General features: G+C 39.9%; 1 protein-coding gene across 1 annotated transcript in view; it reads right to left on the bottom strand.

The window, feature by feature from the left end:
- The window catches only part of VPS53 (VPS53 subunit of GARP complex), a 269,084-nt gene that overhangs the window by 159,695 nt on the left and 90,879 nt on the right, over window positions 1–18,510 (bottom strand). The gene's annotated exons all lie outside the window — the stretch shown is intronic.

Genomic DNA, 18,510 nt, shown 5'->3' with positions numbered 1-18,510 from the left:
TTTCTTATTCTAGAGCTCCTTGCCCTGGCTGCTGCATGTGACTATGTTACAGTTTCTGAAACAAATATACAGAAGCTCTTCTAACAAGTTGTTCCTTAGTTCACCTGTTGGCAAGTCTGAAGTGACACTATATAAGCAACTACTCTCCTTCAGGGCAGACAGAGTTGATGTGCATTATAATTTAGATCTACAAAAAACTGTCATCAAAGGATCTTTTATACTTGTAATTTCTGCCACCCGGACTCAGCTATTTTAATCACCAGGAAGTTAGTCTTGGAACAACAGACAGCATTGCTATCAGCTCACAAATGAACTACTACAAGTTCAAAACTTACCTCAATCGCAGGAAACAATCAAGAAGGTTCAATGGAGTGGAGATGAATCACCCATGAACAACCCCTCTCAATCCCAGTCCATCCCTAAAAGGTGCTTCACTCAGCAATTGTTTCTATTTAGCTTCCTGCCACTCTGCCTTTCTCATTTCAGGATTTAATCCTAAAATAGCTGTGGTGTAATAAGAAATCCCTACATGTCCCTACGTGTCCTCCATAGCGGCTCTACCATTATACATTCCCACGAGCAGTGCATAAGTGTCCCAATTTCTCCATGTGCTCTCCAGTATTTGTAGTTTCCTGTTTGTTTGATAGCAGCTATTCTTAAAGGTGTGAGGTAGTTTCTCATTGTAGTCTTGATTTGCATTTCCCTTATAGCTAATGAAAATAAGCATCTCCTCATGTGCTTTTTAGCCGTCTGTATTTGTTCTTGAGAAAAATTCCTATTCATACCTTTAGTGCATTTTATAATTGGGTTATTCGTCCTTTTGTTGTTGAGTTGTACGACTTCTTTATGCATACAGGATATCAAACCTTTATCTTATGTGAGATTTCAAGATGTTTTCTCCCACTGAGTTGGCTGTTGCTTCATCTTTTTGGCAAAGATAATATTTTTGAGGCACAAAAGTATTTGATTTTGAGGAGTTTCCATTTGTTTGTTTTTTCTTTAGTTGTTCGTGCTTTGCTTGTAAAGTTTAAGAAGCTACCTTCTCTTACAAGGTCTTGAAGATGTTTCCCTACATTTTCGTGTAGTTTTACTGTACTGGTTCTTATATTTAGGTATTTGATCCATTTTGAGTTAATTTTTATATAGGGTATAAGGTAAGGGTCCTCTTTCATTCCTTCGGCTATTGATATTCCATGCCCATTTCTTGGAAAGACTGTTTTGGCCCAGTTCAGGGGTTTGGGAGCCTTATTGAATATCAGTTGACCATAGATTTGGTGGTCTATTCCTGTGCTCTTGATTCAATTCCATTGGTCAATACTTCTATCTTTGCAACAGTACAAAGCTGTTTTGTCCACTGTGGTTTTATAGTAAGCTTTGAAATCAGGAAATGTTAATCTTCTCGCTTCATTCTTTTTTAGAATTGAGCTATTTGGGGTCTCTTTCCTTCCAGATGGATTTGGTAACTAGCTTTTCCAAGTCTCCAAAGGAGGTTGTTGGAATTTTGATTTGTAATGCTTTGAATCTGTAGATCAATTTGCGAAGAACTGACATCGTAACTATATTTAACCTTCCTATCCATGAGCAGGGAATGACTTTTCACCTATTTTAGATGTTCTTTGATTTCTCTTAGCAATGTTATGTCATTTTCTGTGTACAAGTCCTTTATATTCCTAGTTAAGTTCATTCCTAGATATCTGATTCTTTTACTTGCTATTTTGAATGGAATTTTTTTCCTTAATTGACTCTTCAGTTAGGTCATTGCTTGTGTATAAAAACATTACTGATTTTTACCCATTAATTTTATATCCCAAATTTGTTTATTAGCTCAAGTAACTTTGTATAGATTTCTCAGGATTTTTCAGCATCAGCTGAGATGATCATGTGATTTTTTTTCCCTTTCAAATTGTTTAAGTGTTGTATTACATTAATTGATTTTCTTGTGCTGACCCACCCTTGCATCCCTGGTATAACCCCTCTTGGTTGTGATGTATAATTCTTTTAATGTGTTGTTGGATTTTTTAGTACTTTGTTGAAAAATTTGCATCAATGTTCATTAAGGAGATGGGTCTGTAGTTAAGCTTTCTTATAGCATCTTAACCCGGTTTTGGTATTAGAGTGATGTTAACTTCATAATTAGGTAGAGTTCCTTTTTCTTCAAGTTTGAGCAGGATTGGTGCTAGTTCTTTTTGGAAAGTTTGATAAAATTCCCTTGGAAATAAAAAAGCCAACGGTTTTTGTATTAGTTAGGGTTCTCTAGAGAAACAGAATCAACAGGAAACACTCGCAAATATAAAATTTATAAAAGTGTCTCATGTAACCGTGGAAACACAGAGTCCAAAACCCGCAGGGCAGGCTGTGAAGCCAGCAATTCCAACGGAGAGTCTGGACGAACTCCACAGGAAAGGTTCGCCGGCTGAAGCAGGAAGAGAGACTGTCTCTCTTCTGAATCCTCCCTAAAAGGCTTTCAGTGATTAGATTAAGCATCACTCATTTCAGAAGACACTCCCCTTGGCTGATTACAAATGGAATCAGCTGTGGATGCAGCTGACGTGATCATGATTTAATTCTATGAAATGTCCTCATCACAACAGACAGGCCAGCACTTGCCCAACCAAACAGGTACCACCACTTGGTCAATCTGACACATGAATCTGACCATGACACTTTCCTTTGTAGAAATATTTCTTTTTAGCCATACCTATTTTTTTTAATTAGGTGATAGTTTCATGGATATTTACTTGATAATTATTCATTACCCTGTACTTTTGTGTTTTGGATATTTTTCTATGTATTTCACAATAAAAATGGTTTTAGAAGAAGAAAAGTCATTAGTGTGGCTTAGATCTTCTGACTCAACTATATTAATTCATTATTCATTCCTTCATTTCTCCATCCAGCACTCAACAAATATTCTTAAGCACCTACTGTGCACTAGACACTGTTATTTGTACTGGGAATGTAGCAGCAAACCAACATAAAGTCTCTGATCTTCTGGGGCTTATATTCCATAGGCAATTCATTAGGGCAGGGGTCAGTAAACATGTTCTGTAACAGACCAGAACATAAATATTTTAGTCTTTAGATGAGTGTGTTAGTTAGATTCAGTTGTCAACTTGGCCAGGTGAGCATACCTAATCTTGCTGCTGCAGACATAAGCCAACAGTACATGAACCTCATCTGTTGCCAATTACATCTGCAGTCAGCTAGGAGGCGTGTCTGCTGCAATGAGTGACGTTTGATTTAATCGGCTGGTGCTTAAATGGGAGATCACAACGTAGCACAGCTAAGCAGCTCTGCATTCCTCATCTCAGCACTAGCAGCTCAGCCCAGGCCTTTGGAGATGCAGAAAGAAGTCACCCCGGGGAAAGTTGTTGGAATCCAGGGGCCTGGAGAGAAGACCAGCAGAGACCATCTTGTGCCTTCCATGTAAGAAAGAACCTCAGTGGAAAGTTAGCTGCCTTTCCTCTGAAGAACCAACAAAATAAATCCCCTTTTATTAAAAGCCAATCCATTGGGCGGGCCGCGGTGGCTCAGCGGGCAAAGTGCTTGCCTGCTATGCCGGAGGACCTCGGTTCGATTCCCGGCCCCAGCCCATGTAACAAAAACGGAGAAACAGAATACAATAAAAACAAGAAAATGTTTAAAGATGTTTCCCTTTCTTCCTTCCTTCCTTCCTTCTATCCTTCCTTCCTTCTCTCTGTCTTTCCTTTAAAAAAAAAAAAAAAAAAAAAAAAAAAAAAGCCAATCCATCTCTGGTGTGTTGCATTCTGGCAGCTAGCAAACTAGAACAATGAGCTATTGCAATTTTTCAACTTTATTGTTGTAGTGTGAAGGCAGCCATAGATGAGAAAATGGTAACTGCATTCCAGTAAAACATTATCTATAAATGGTAGACTGGATCTAGCCCATTGCCTATAGTTTGCAGCCCCTTGTGTTAGGTTGTAAAATATCCTGAGGACAAAAGATGATGAAGGGGTTATGGAGTGTCAGGGCTTGGGGTGTGGGAGATGTTGCAGTGTTTGATAGGCTGCTCAGGGAATGCCTTGTTGAGAAGGTAACAGGTAGAGATCTGAACAAGATGATGTGTTCAGCCATGTATTTATTTGGGGGAAGAATGATTCATACAGAGGGAATAGCATGTGCTAAGGCCCTGCTGTAGGAAGATTTTTGATGACTGATTCAATCTCTTTACTTGTGATTGGTTTGTTGAGATCTTTTTCTTCTTGAGTCAGTGCAGGTTGTTTGTGTGTTTGTAAAAATTTGTCCATTTCATCTAAGTTGTCTAGTTTTGTTCTAGTTTGCTAGCTGCCAGAATGCAATATACAAGAAACGGAATGGCTTTTAAACGGGGAATTTAATAAGTTGCTAGTTTACAGTTCAAAGACTGAGAAAATGTCCCAGTTGCAACAAGTCTATAGAAATGTCCAATCTAAGGCATCCAGGAAAAGATACCTTGGTTCAAGAAGGCCGATGAAGTACAGGGTCTATCTCTCTAGTGAGAAGGCACATGGCAAACACAGTCAGAGTTTCTCTCTCATCTGGAAAGGCACATGGTGAACACGGTCAGGGTTCCTCTTTCATTGGAAGGGCAAAAGACGAACACGGCATCATCTGCCAGCTTCTTCTCTTGGCTTCCTGTTTCATGAAGCTCCCCGGGAGGAGTTTTACTTCTTCATTTCCAAAGGTTGCTGGCTGATGGTCTCTCTGCTTCGTGGTGCTGCAGCATTCTCTGCTCTCTCCGAATCCCTCATTCTCCAAAATGTTTCCTCTTTTATAGGACTCCAGAAACTAATCAAGACGCACCCAAATGTGTGGAGACACATTTCCCCCAATCCAGCTTAACAACCATTCTTGATTGGGTTACATCTCCAGGGATATGATCTAATTACAGATTCAAACATACAGTAATGAATAGTGATTATTCTGCCTTTATGAAATGGGATTTATATTAAAACATGGCTTTTCTAGGGGACACACATCCTTTCAAACCAGCACAAGTTTGTTGACGTTATTTGTTCATAGTATCCTCTTTTGGTATTTTTTATTTCTCCAGGGTCCATAGTAACGACAACCCTCTCATTACTGTTTTGTTTATTTGCATCCTCTCTTTTTTTTTTTGTCAGTCTTGCTAGTGGTTCATTGATTTTATTTATTTTCTCAAAGAACCAACTTCTGGTTTTACTGATTCTCTCCGTTGTCTTTTGTTCTCCCATTCATTTAACTTTGCTTTAATCTTTGTTATTTCTCTTCTATTTGCTTTGGGGTTAGTTTGCTGTTCTTTCTCTAGTTCCTCCAAATGAGCAGTTAAGTCCCCAATTTTTTCTTTTTTTAATACAGGTATTAGGGTAACAGATTTCCCTCTCAGCACTGCCTTTGTCACAGTTAACTTCTAATACGTCGTATTCTCATTTACATTCTTTTCCAGATAGTTACCGATTTTCTAGCAATTTCTTCTTTGACTCACTGGTTGTTTAAGAGTGCATTTTTTAATCTTCATATATTCGTCAAAGTTCTGGTTCTTTGGTGGTTATTGATGTCCAGCTTCATTTCATTGTGATTAGAAAAAGTGCTTTGAATAATTTCAGTCTTTTAAAATTTATGAAGACCTGTTTTGTGCCCCAGCATATGATCTATCCTGGAGAATGTTCTATGAGTGCTAGAGGAGAATGTACATCCTGGTGTTTTGGGGTGTAATAATCCATATATGTCTGTTAGGTCCAATTCATTTATTAAATTGTTTAAGTTCTCTATTTCTCTGTTAATCCTCTGCCTGGTTGTTCTTTCTATAGAGGAGAGTGCTGTATTAAAATCTTCTACTTATTGCTGAAATTTCTATTGCTCCCTTCAATTTTGCCAAGTTTGCCTCATGTACTCTGGAACTCCTTGATTAGGAGTATAAACATTTATGATTGTTATTTCTTCTTGATGAATTGTCCCTTTTATTAATATATAGTGTCTGTCTTAATCTCTTATGATGTCTTCACATTTAAAGTCTATTTTGTCTGATATTAGTATAACTACTTCTGCTTTCTTTTGTTTACAGCTTGTGTGGAACATTTTTTTCCAGCCTTTCACTTTCAATCTATTTTATTCTTGGGTCTAAGATGAGTCTCTTGTAAACAATGTATAGATGGATCATATTTCTTAATCCATTCTGACAATCTGTATCTTTTCATTGGTGAGTTTAGTCTGTTAACATTTAAAGTTTAAAGATTAGAAGAATCACAACACAGACCCTTAGGATTTTGGAGCAAAGCCTTACCATCTGCTGCAGATAACTACTCTCGTTTTGAAAACAGCTTTTGGCCTGTTACTGGGCCTTAGTAGAGACTGAATGCTTAACCATGGGCCACCAAGTTACCATGAGACCTGAATTGCCTATCATGAGCTGGGTGTTCAACCCACCAAGCCATAACTTTGGGCGTGTGCAGCAGCACTCTATTGTAAAATGGAAATGGTATATATGAGATAGGGCCAGAGCAGGTCCTGAAGGCACAAGTAAGTTACATGAAGAAGTGGCCCAAATGCCCATGGTCTCCACTCCTGCCACATTACCTTCTCTTTCCCAGACCAGAGCTATGGCCTCTTGGGGAGTTCCTTACACTGAATTGACTGAGGAAGAGAAAACTTGGGCCTAGTTTATAGATGGTTCAGCACGATATGCAGGTACCACCCGCAAGTGAACAGTTGCAGCACTACAACCCCTTTCTGGTGTGTCCTTGAAGGAGAGTGGTGAGGGGAAATCCTCCCAGTGGGCAGAACTTTGAGCAGTGCACCTGGTTGTTCATTTTGTTTGGAAGGAGAACTGGCCAGAGGTGCATTCAAATACTGAGTCATGGGCTATTGCTAATAGTTTGGCTGAATGGTCAGGGACTTGGAAAGACCATAATTGGAAAACTGGTGACAAAGAGGTCTGGGGAAGAAGTATGTGGATAGACCTTTCTGAGTGGGCTAAAAACATGAACATATTTGTGTCCCATGTGAATGCACACCAGAGGGTGACTTCAGCAGAGGAAGGTTTTAATAATCAAGTGGATAAGATGACCTGTTCTGTGGATACCAGTCAGTCTCTTTCCCCAGAAATTCCAGTCATTGCCCAGTGGGCTCATGAACACAGTGGTCATGGTGGTAGGGATGGAGGTTATGCATGGGCTCAGCAATATGGACTTCCACTCACCAAGACTGACCTGGCTACAGTCACTGCTGAGTGCCCAATCTGCCAGTGGCAGAGACCCACACTCAGCCCCCAATATGGCACCATTCCCCGAGGTGACCAGCCAGCTACATGGCAGCAGGTTGATTACATTGGACCACTCCCTTCATGGAAGAGGCAGCGATTTGTTCTAACTGGAATAGACACATACTCTGGATATAGGTTTGCTTTCCCTGCACGCAATGCTTCTGCCAAAACTACCACCCATGGGCTTACAGAATGTCTTGTCCATCGTCATGGTATTTCACATAGCATTGCTTCTGATCAAGGAACACACTTCACAGCAAATGAAGTGCAGGAATGGGCACATGCTCATGGAATTCTCTGGTCTTACCATGTTCCCCATCATCCAGAAGCAGCTGGATTGATAGAACGGTGGAATGGCCTTTTGAAAAATCAATTATGGTGCCAACTAGGCAGTAATACCTTGAAAGTCTGGGGCAATGTTCTCTAAGAAGTTGTATATGCTCTGAATCAGCATCCGCTGTTTGGTGCTGTTTCTCCCATAGCCAGGATCCATGGGTCCAGGAACCAAGGGGTGGAAATGGGAGTAGTACCACTCACTATTACCCCTAGTGATCCACTAGGAAAATTTTTGCTTCCTGTCCCTGCGACCCTGAGCTCTGCTGGTCTACAGGTTTTAGTTCCAAAATGGGGAGTGCTTCCACCAGGAGAAATAACGATGATTCCATTGAACTGGAATCTAAGACTGCCACCTGGTCACTTTGGGTTACTTATGCCATTGGATCAACAAGTCAAGAAGGGGATTACATTGCTGTAATGTAATCAGGGGGAAGTAGGACTGCAACTACATAATGGAGGTAAAGAGGAGTTTTCTTGGACTATAGGAGATCCCCTAGGGTGTCTTTTGGTACTACCATGCCCTGTGATTAAAATCAATGGAAAACTGCAAGAACCCAATTCAGTCAGGACTACCAATGGCTCTGAAACTTCAGGAATGAAGGTTTGGGTCACCCCACCAGGCAAAGAACCACGGCCAGCTGAAGTGCTTGCTGAGGTTAAAGGGAACATGGAATGGGTAGTGGAAGAAGGTAGTGATAAATATGAACTACGACCATGTGATCAGTTACAGAAATGAGGACTGTAATGCTGTTTTGTTCATGTTATACTATTTAAGTTGTAAGATATCAAGTTTAAGAATGAATATTATCCAAGGATTTACACCCTATTCTGGAGAGATTTAATGTGTTTCCAGTTATATGCAGAACAGTTGAGTATTGTTAGGTGAAAGAAAAAATGGATGTTTTACTGTTTTTTATTTAGAAATTAGGTATGGTTTAAGGTGGTATGTATAGCTGCCAAGTTGACAAGGGGTGGACTGTCGTGGTCAGATTCATGTATCAATTTGGACAAGTGGTGGTACCTGTTTGTCTGGTTGGGCAAGTGCTGGATTGTCTGTTGCAATGAGGACATTTCATAGAATTAAATCATGATCATATCAGCTGCATCCACAGCTGATTCCATTTGTAATCAGCCAAAGGGGAGTATCTTCTGCAATGTGTGAGCTTAATCTAATCACTGAAAGCCTTTTAAGGAGGCTTTTTAAGGAGGATTCAGAAGAGACAGGCTCTCTTCCTGTGTCAGTTGGTGAGCCTCTCCTGTGGAGTTTGTCCAGACCCTCCATAGGAATCGTCGGCCCCACAGCCTGCCCTGCAGATTCTGGACTCCGTGTTCCCAAGGTCACGTGAGACACTTTTTATCAATTTTATATTTGTGTTTCCTGTTGATTCTGTTTCTCTAGAGAATCCTAACTAATACACTACTATAAAGGTATTTCTTGAATCCACCATCTGATCCTCAGGATTTTATTTGTCAAATCTGTATATTCTTTTTCCTCTTTCTCTTTTTATCCTTTAAGTTACCCTTACTGGTACTCTTCAATTCTGTGCCCTCCTCCAGCTCTTCCTCTCCGGTCTCTTTCTTTCAGCTGGCAGATCTCCCTTTAGTATTTCTTATAGGGCCGGTCTCTTGTTGGCAAATTCTCTCAGCATTTGTTTGTGAAAATTTTAATCTCTCCCTCACTTTTTAAAAAAATTTTTTTAATTAAATTTTTTTTTGCATGGGTAGGCACCAGGAATCAAACCCAGGTCTCTGGCATGGCAGGCGAGAACTCTGCCTGCTAAGCCACCGTGGCCCACCCTCTCCCTCACTTTTGAAGCACAATTTGGCTGGGTACAGAATTCTTGGCTGGAAGGCTTTCACTTTCAGTATCTTAAATATATGATATCACTGCCTTCTGGCCTATATAGTACCTACTGAGTAGTCTGAACTCTTATGTGGTCTCCTTTGCATGTGGCAGATTGTTTTTCTCCTGCTGCTTTTAGTATTTTCTGCTTCTCTTCAAAATCTGACAGGCTGATTAGTATGTGTCTTGGATTAGGCCTATTTGGATTTATTCTATTTGGGGTTTGTTCAGCTTCTTTGATCTGCATATTTACGTCTTTTTATAAGTGTTGGGAAGTTTCCCCCATTATATCCTCAACTAATCTTCCTAGCCTTTTACTCTTCTCTTCTGCATCTGGGATACTGGCGATTCTAATATTTGTGTGCTTTATTTTGTCCATTATTTTCCTGTGATCCATTCAAATTTTCCATCTTTTTAGCCATCTGCTGTTTTGAGTGCTTGAAATCAGTTGTCTGGTCCTGTAGTTTGCTTATTCTTTCTTCTGCCTCTTCAAATCTGCTGTTGTGTGTCTCTAGCATCTTTAACCTCTGTGATATCGGCTATTTTTCTATTTATTATTTTAAATTCTTCTTTATGCTACTCTAGTATCTTCTTGAATCTTCTTTATGTCATTAGCCAACCCACTGATTTGATTTAGGAGAGTTATATGAACATCTTTGATTAGTTGTTTCAAAATGTGTGTCTCCTCTGGTGTTTTAATTTGATCATTAGGTTGGGCTATATCTGTCTACATCTTCAAATGCTTTGTGATTTTCTCTTGCCTTTAGGTATGTAAATATTTTGATAGGGTTACTTTTAGAGTTGATTTCTTTCAGTAGTCTAAAGTTTTTTTTTGTGTGTGTGACTCGTGTGGAGTAGGACTAGGGGCATGGGACAGGGCACAGCAGTGTTGTGATGGGCTGAATGCAGATATAGGCATAGGGAGAGGGCACTATGTTGGTGCCTGGGAGCATGGGGCGCAGGGCTGTGAAGGGAGAGTGCAGGGGCCATGGAGACAGGGGGCCACATACGGAGACCTTTGAGAGTAGGAGCAGGGTGCCACATAGGGCACACAGAGAGAGGTAAGGTGCGGTGGGAGGTGGATCAGGGGTGGGGGGTGCTATGTGGATGCACAGGGGCTGGTGTGCAGGCAGGAAGGAGACAAGTGCGTGGAGTGCAGAAGTTATGGGTATCAGGGTGTGAGGTTTAGGGGCACAGAAGTCTGAGTACAGGGAGGATGGGGCACAGAAACATCTTTGTCCTGGTGGGGGGTCCAGGGAGACCAGGATGTGGATGCATGCATATGCAGGGGTGGGGCGCAGGTTGTAGGGATTGTAGGGCAGTGGGAGGGCACCTCTATGTGTGTTGTGGGTTGGATGGGCTGTGGCATGTGTGCACAGGTGTGGGGTGTGGGGCAGGGTTTCACATGTGTGCAAGACAGGAACTGTGTGGCATGGATATGCACGAGATCACCTGCTGGATGTAGGAACGGGGTGGTTGTACTGGGAGGCAGGACAATGATGTGTGCATGCCCAAGGCAGGTGGGACGGAGTACAAGGGTCAAAGTGTTGATGCACAGATAGATGCGTGGGTGCTGGGGCAGGTAAGATATGGGTGTGCCCTTGCATGGGTCTGGGGGGGTTGAGCCCTGGTATGTGAGTGTGCAGAGCTCAGCAGGGCAGGGCGGGGTTACACACCTTTGTGAGCTGGGGGCAGGTGTGGCCCAGATGTGCAGGTAAGCACAGGAGGGCAGGGGGCAGGGAGGTGGGGAAGGTCATGGGTTGGGAGCAGGTACACAGGTTCCAGGAGGGGAGGGACAACAGTATGTGCTTGAACAGGAGTGGGGGGTCAGTCTGCAACAGGCATGCACAGGCAGGGGGTGTGGAGCAGGGATTCACAGTTGGTGGAGGGATCGGGGTGGGTGTGGGGGTGCTTGAAGTGCCAAGGGGAAGGGTTGGGTGCAGGGACATGGTGGGTGGGGGAAGGGGGTGGGATTCAGGTGCAGGGGACATGGTGGGAGGTTGTGAGTCACAGGGTGGGGGCGATACTCGTGAGTGTAGTGCATTCAAGGAACGTGGCTTGGTTTACTTCCCAGTCCCCATCTCCCTGTCTATAAGCTCCTGAGGGCTCCGGGCCTCTGTTGGAAAGGAGCGCTTTATACAGGAAACACATCTTAAACCCAAAGATAAACACATCTTGAAAGTGAAAGGTTGCGAAAAGATATTTCATGCAAATAACAACCAGAAAAGAGCAGGAGTAGCTATACTAACATCCAACAAATTAGACTTCAAATGTAAAACAGTTAAAAGAGACAAAGAAGGATACTATGTACTAATAAAAGGAACAATTCAACATGAAGACATAACAATCATAAATATTTATGCACCGAGCCACAATGCTCCAAAATACATGTGGCAAACACTGAAAAGAGAATAGACACATCTACCATAATAGCTGGAGACTTCAATTCCCCACTCTCATCAATGGACAGCACATCTAGACAGAGGATCAATAAAGAAACAGAGAATTTGAATAATACAATAAATGAGCTAGACTTAACAGACATTTATTGAACATTACACCCCACAACAGCAGGATACCCCTTTTTCTCAAGTGCTCATGGATCATTCTCAAAGACAAATCATATATTGGGCCACAAAGCAAGTTTCAACAAATTTAAAAAGACTGAAATCATACAAAATACTTTCTCAGATCATAAGGGAATGAAGTTGGAAATCAATAATAGGCAGAGTGCCAGGAAATTCACAAATATGTGGAGGCTCAACAACACACTCTTAAACAACCAGTGGGTCAAGGAATAAATTACGAGAGAAATCAGTAAATATCTTGAGGAAAATGAAAATGAAAACACAACATATCAAAACTTATGGGATGTAGAAAAGGCAGTGCTAAGAGGGAAATTTATTGCCCTAAATGCCTATATCAAAAAAGAAGAAAAGGCAAAAATAGAGGAATTAACTGTCCCCTTGGAAGAAGTAGAGAAAGAACAGAAAAATAACCCTAAAGCAAGCAAAAGGAAAGAAATAACAAAGATTAGAGCAGAAATAAATGAAATTCAGAACATGAAAACAACTGAGAAAAATCAATAAACACAGAAGCTGGTTCTATGAGAAAATCAATAAGATTGATGGAACCTTAGCAAGACTGACAAAAAGAAGAAGAGAGAGGATGCAAATAAATAAGATCAGAAATGGAAGAGGAGAAATAACCACTGACCCCAGAGAAATAAAGGAAGTAATAACAGGACACTATGAACAACTTTATGCTAATAAATACAACAATGTAGATGAAATGGACAACTTCCTAGAAAGGCATGAACAACCAACTTTGACTTGAGAAGAAATAGATGACGGCAACAAACCAATCACAAGTAAAGAAACTGAATCAGTCATTAAGAAGCTCCACAAAAAGAAAAGTCCAGGACCATATGGCTTCACATGTGAATTCTACCAAACATTCAAGAAAGAATTAGCACCAATCCTGCTTAAACTCTTCAAAAAAATTGAGGTAGAGGAAAAGCTACCTAACTCATTCTACAAAGCCAACATCACCCTCATACCAAAGCTAGACAAAGAATTACAAAAAAAGAAAACTACAGACCAATCTCTCTAATGAATTGCAAAAATCCTTAACAAAATTCTAGCAAATCGAATCCAGCAACACATTAAAAGAATTATATATCATGACCAAGTAGGATTCATCCTAGGTATGCAAGGATGGTTTAACATAAGAAAATCAATTAATGTAATACACCATATCAACAAATCAAAGCAGAAAAGCCACATGATCATCTCGATTGATGCAGAAAAGGCATTTGACAAAATTCAACATCCTTTCCTGTTGAAAACACTTCAAGAGATAGGAATAGAAGGGAACTTCCTTAAAATGATAAAGGGAATATATGAAAAATCCACAGCTAATATCATCCTCAATGGGGAAAAACTGAAAACTTTCCCCCTAAGATCAGGAACAAGACAAGGATGTCCACTATCACCACTGTTATTCAATAATGTGTTGGAAGTTCTAGCCAGAGCAATTAGACAAGAAAAAGAAATACAAGGCATCAAAATTGGAAAGGAAGAAGTAAAACTCTCATTGTTTGCAGATGACATGATACTATATTTCGAAAACCCCCAAAAATCCACAGCAAAACTACTAGAGCTAATAAATGAGTACTGCAAAGTGGCAGGTTACAAGATCAACACTCAAAAATCTGTAGTGTTTCTATACACTAGTAAGGAACAATCTGAGAGGGAAATCAAGAAATGAATTCCATTTACAATTACAACCAAAAGAATAAAATATTTAGGAATAAATTTAACTAAAGAGACAAAAGACCTGTACAAAGAAAACTACAAGAAATTGTTAAAAGAAATCACAGAAGATCTAAATAGATGGAAGGGCATATCGTGTTCATGGATTGGAAGACTAAATATAGTTAAGATGTCAATTCTATCTGAATTGATTTACAGATTCAATGCAATACCAATTAAAATCCCAACAACTTACTTTTCAGAAATAGAAAAATCAATAACCAAATTTATCTGGAAGGGCAGGGTGCCCCGAATAGCTAAAAGTGTCTTGAGAAAAAAAAATGAACTTGGAGGTCTCACGTTACCTGACTTTAAGGCATATTACGAAGCTACAGTGGTCAAAACAGCATGGTACTGGCATAAAGACAGATATATTGACCAATGCAATCGAATAGAGTGTTCGGATATAGACCCTCTCATCTATGGACAATTGATCTTTGATAAGGCAGTCAAGCCAACTCACCTGGGACAGAACAGTCTCTTCAATAAATGGTGCCTAGAGAACTGGCTATCCATATGCAAAAGAAAAAAAGAGTACCCATTTCTCACACCCTATAAAAAAGTTAACTCAAAGTGGATCAAAGACCTAAACATTAGATCTAAGACCATAAAACTGTTAGAAGAAAATGTAGGAAAATATCTTGTAAATCTTATACTCAGAGGTGGTTTTATAGACTTACACCCAAAACAAGAGCACTGAAGAAAGAAAGAAATAAATGGGAACTCCTCAAAATTAAACACTTTTGCGCATCAAAGAACTTCATCAAGAAAGTAAAAAGACAGCCTACACAATGGGAGACAATATTTGGAAATGACATATCAGATAAAGGTCTAGTATCCTGAATTTATAAAGAGATTGTTCAACTCAACAACAAAAAGATAGCCAATCCAATTACAATCCAATTTTCTCTGGGAAAGAGACTTGAACAGACACTTCTCAGAAGAGGAAATACAAATGGCCAAAAGGCACATGAAGAGATGCTCAAGGTCCCTGGCCATTAGAGAGATGCAAATCTAAACGAGGACAATGAGATATCATCTCACACCCACCAGAATGGCCATTATCAACAAATCAGAAAATGACAACTGCTGGAGAGGATGTGGAGAAAGAGGCACACTTATCCACTGTTGGTGGGAATGTCAAATGGTGCAACTTCTATGGAAGGCAGTTTGGCAGTTCCTCAAAAAACTGAATATAGAATTGACCCAGCAATACCATTGCTATGTTTCTACTCAAAGGACATAAAGGCAAGGACACAAATGGACATTTGCACACCAATGTTTATAGCAGCATTATTTACAATCACAAAGAGATGGAAACAGCCAAAATGTCCATCAACAGATGAGTGGCTAAACAAACTGTGGTATATACATATGATGGAACACTATGCAGTTGTAAGACAGAATAAAGTTATGAAGTATGCAACAACATGGATGGACCTTGAGGACATTATGCTGAGTGAGATTAGCCAAAAACAAAAGGACAAATACTGTATGGTCTCACTGATATGAACTGACATTAGTGAATAAACTTGGAATATTTAGTTGGTAACGGAGACCATCAGGAGATAGAAATAGGGTAAGATATTGGGTAACTGGAGCAGAAGGGATACAGATTGTGCAACAGGACTGAATATTAAAAACTCAGAAATGGACAGCACAATACTACCTAACTGTAATACAATTATGTTAAAACACTGAATGAAGCTGCATGTGAGAATGATAGAGGTAAGAGGGCTGGGGGCATAAAAGGAAAGGGGCTCTTTAGGCTATTTGCACTAGCTGGATGGTCTTCGGTTCTCTGCGCCTCAATTTCTCAGCTTTTGCAACCAGGATCTCCCTATGTGGTGCAAAAGATCCTCTCAGAACAATTACACCCTGGAATTGCTGTCTGGTCATTTTTCTGTCACTTCTCTAGCTGTTCCTCAGAGCAGGGATGAACTCAATCTATCCTATTCGGCGACCTTCCCAGAAGTCAGCATCACACTTTTATACCTATTTCCTTTTTGCCTAATAAGAAGTTGAATGCCAAGATGCTGCAAAGAATCGGTAAATTCTAAACCTGAGGGAAACTTCTAAAAAATTGTGGGTCGTAAAGTAAAAAGTGCTACAGAGGTCTCTGCAGGCAACTTAGCAGCAGAAAGAATTGACCTTTTTGGCACATGTACACTGAATTGCGTAATATACAGGTCACGTTACAGTGACATGCTGATGTAATGATAATCACCAACTTCTATCCAAACAAATACCCTAAAACATTCGACATGCAACAGAGAAATGCAAATAGGTTCAATTTCTATACTTGGATATAAGGTCTGAAGAAGTCTGCACAACACCTTTTTTGGAGAAAGGATTCCCATCTCTACTTTTCTCATTCTCAATTTGACAACCTACTAGAACTGTCCCTGTTGAAGGTACCACTTTTCTTTCCCGGCAAACAAGACTCATGCAGTCTTGAATTTTGCAGTCTTAAAGAAAGATAAACTGCCTGCCAGATTTTTTTTCCAGGTTGGAATATTTTTGCTTCTTATAGTAATGTACTAAAGTTGGAGAAATTTAATATAATTCATTTTCTTGTGCCAAAAGGGTTCTTCTGAAGCATTTACTCTAGCACATAAAGCCATCTCAATACACACCCTATTATTTGATATCCAACCTCTAAATATCGATTACAAAGGATGAGGAACATTTCATAACTGGAAGAATCACAAGATCTACAGAAGTTTAAGATTTTATTTGTACCTGGATAGTCAGAGAATGTGCTAAGAAAGATCCTGGCACTGTTCCTAGGCACTCAAACTAAAATGTGACTACTTTCCATTCCAAGCTGTATATGAATTAAAAACAGAATTAATTGCCAAAAAATGCCTGCTTTCAATCTACCCTTAATGGAGTTTCTGAATTGAGTTTGGAGTGTGGCGAAAGCCTGCATTTGAAGGTGTTGTTAAGTGCTGTTTCTGAAGTGGTCCTCTTTAATGACTCAAATTCTGTAATCAGGATATGCAAAGCAACCAATTGAACTAGTCTGAAAGACTGAGCAAAACCAATTACAGCATCTCTGTTATTTCTGGGCCTCATTAACTGTAACCATTATTATTAATTTTCCTTGCCTCCTGAAGTAGACTCTGAACAGGCTACCAAAGCCGCGGTACATCATGTGAGCAGAGGATCAGCAGTATGAAACCTGGCACAGACTAGCACTTTCTTCTTTGTCTCTCTCTCTTTTTTTTTTTTTTACAGAACTGTCACCTGCCACCTGTGTAGATAGAGGGAATCTGGTCCAATTGAAATACTTTGAGAAATAAATATTCCCTCTGGCTCTTGGGATGCATACAATTTTGCAGTTTGCTTTATCAGTGAATTATATTGCCTTTATCCCCTGAGTCCACAGGCAGCCCTTAGGAGATTTTAAACTGAGATTCCATTTGTTGATATTGCAGGAAGGAAGGAAAGGTTGTTCATTTCCAGAAGACCTGGTGTACTAGTATGGCTTTATGATGGTTTTCAAAAAAAAAAGAAAGAAAAAAGGTGCTAAAATTCAAGTTACTGGGAAGAAGGGAAGAGAACTAGGTTCTTCCATTATTTTGCTATCAATTCTGTTCTCCAACTTTACATCTGTCTGCTGGTTCCCTTCCTATTGTTTGTAAACCAGCACACTCACTGTATTAGTTAAAAACAAGGGTTTTTGAACTAGCAGACTGGGATTCGAATTTTAGCTTTCTAGTCTTGTAGTCTCTGTTAAGCCACTTAACTTCTAGGAGGCATAATTTCATAGTTTCTAAAACAGGAATAATATCCCCTATCTCAAAGATGTTTTATTAGAAAGGAATGTATGGTTTTGAGGTGAACTGTTTACCCAGTACTTCCTTCCTTCTGGAACCTTCTTTTCTCGACATTCTTACAGATTCTATTGTACAAGAGGGAGACTAGGCTCAAGCTGGCTGATTGGTTTCCTTGTCATTTTCCTGAACTACAATTGGGAGAATCATCATTTGCTAGTGGCCGGAGTTGTAAGATGTGAAACTGAATTAGATAGCAGCTAGGTTCCCCAATAAGGCTGGTCTCCAGTAGAAATGAGGAAATGATGAAACCAAGACACAGACACACGTACACACATAGAAAGATACTGAGCACTGTTCCAGTCCTGGGCTTCAGTTGTTCTACATGCCCAGCTGAGACACAGCTCTTCCCATGGTCTAACCACTCAGTTTCTTCAAAATAAGACACAATTGGATGCTTTCCAAAAGTCCCCCTTTTTATCTAAGCCAGTTTAAATTTGGATTTTGTCTTGTGCAACCAGGACAGTCCCAATTGAGTACATAAAGCATCCAAGTCATAGAAAGAGCTTACTAAATGGCAACTCTTAATATTATTCCCAGATCTCCCAGATGGAGCACAATATTTCAGATGAGTTTATCACTATAACAGTCGAAGATTGTCAGCTATCTTTTGGAGATTTATAAGTAAGATGGTTAAATTCAATAACTGGAAATAGACTCAGAGAAATAGCTCATGGATCAGGGGGAATCACAGCTTCAAACCATGTTGAAAATGAGATCTTCTATAGGAAAAATGTTTAAATATTTTGTTCATTCCTTCAATAAAATGCGAGTGCCCTACTCGGCATACTATGCTAGATACTGAGAGAAAAAGATCTCTAGTTGTGGACATGCCTTAAAGAGCTTGTAAGGCATAAATGTAAGAAACACAAATAATTATAAGAATCAGAATGATACAAACTGGTATGAATAAAGAATGTCAGCACTGTTTGGAAAGCA

The sequence above is a fragment of the Tamandua tetradactyla genome, chromosome 6, assembly GCF_023851605.1.
Source record: "Tamandua tetradactyla isolate mTamTet1 chromosome 6, mTamTet1.pri, whole genome shotgun sequence".
In the NCBI taxonomy this organism is placed as follows: Eukaryota; Metazoa; Chordata; class Mammalia; order Pilosa; family Myrmecophagidae; genus Tamandua; species Tamandua tetradactyla.
The sequence above is the reverse complement of the archived record's forward strand: the minus strand, read 5'-3'. Positions and strand labels throughout refer to the sequence as shown.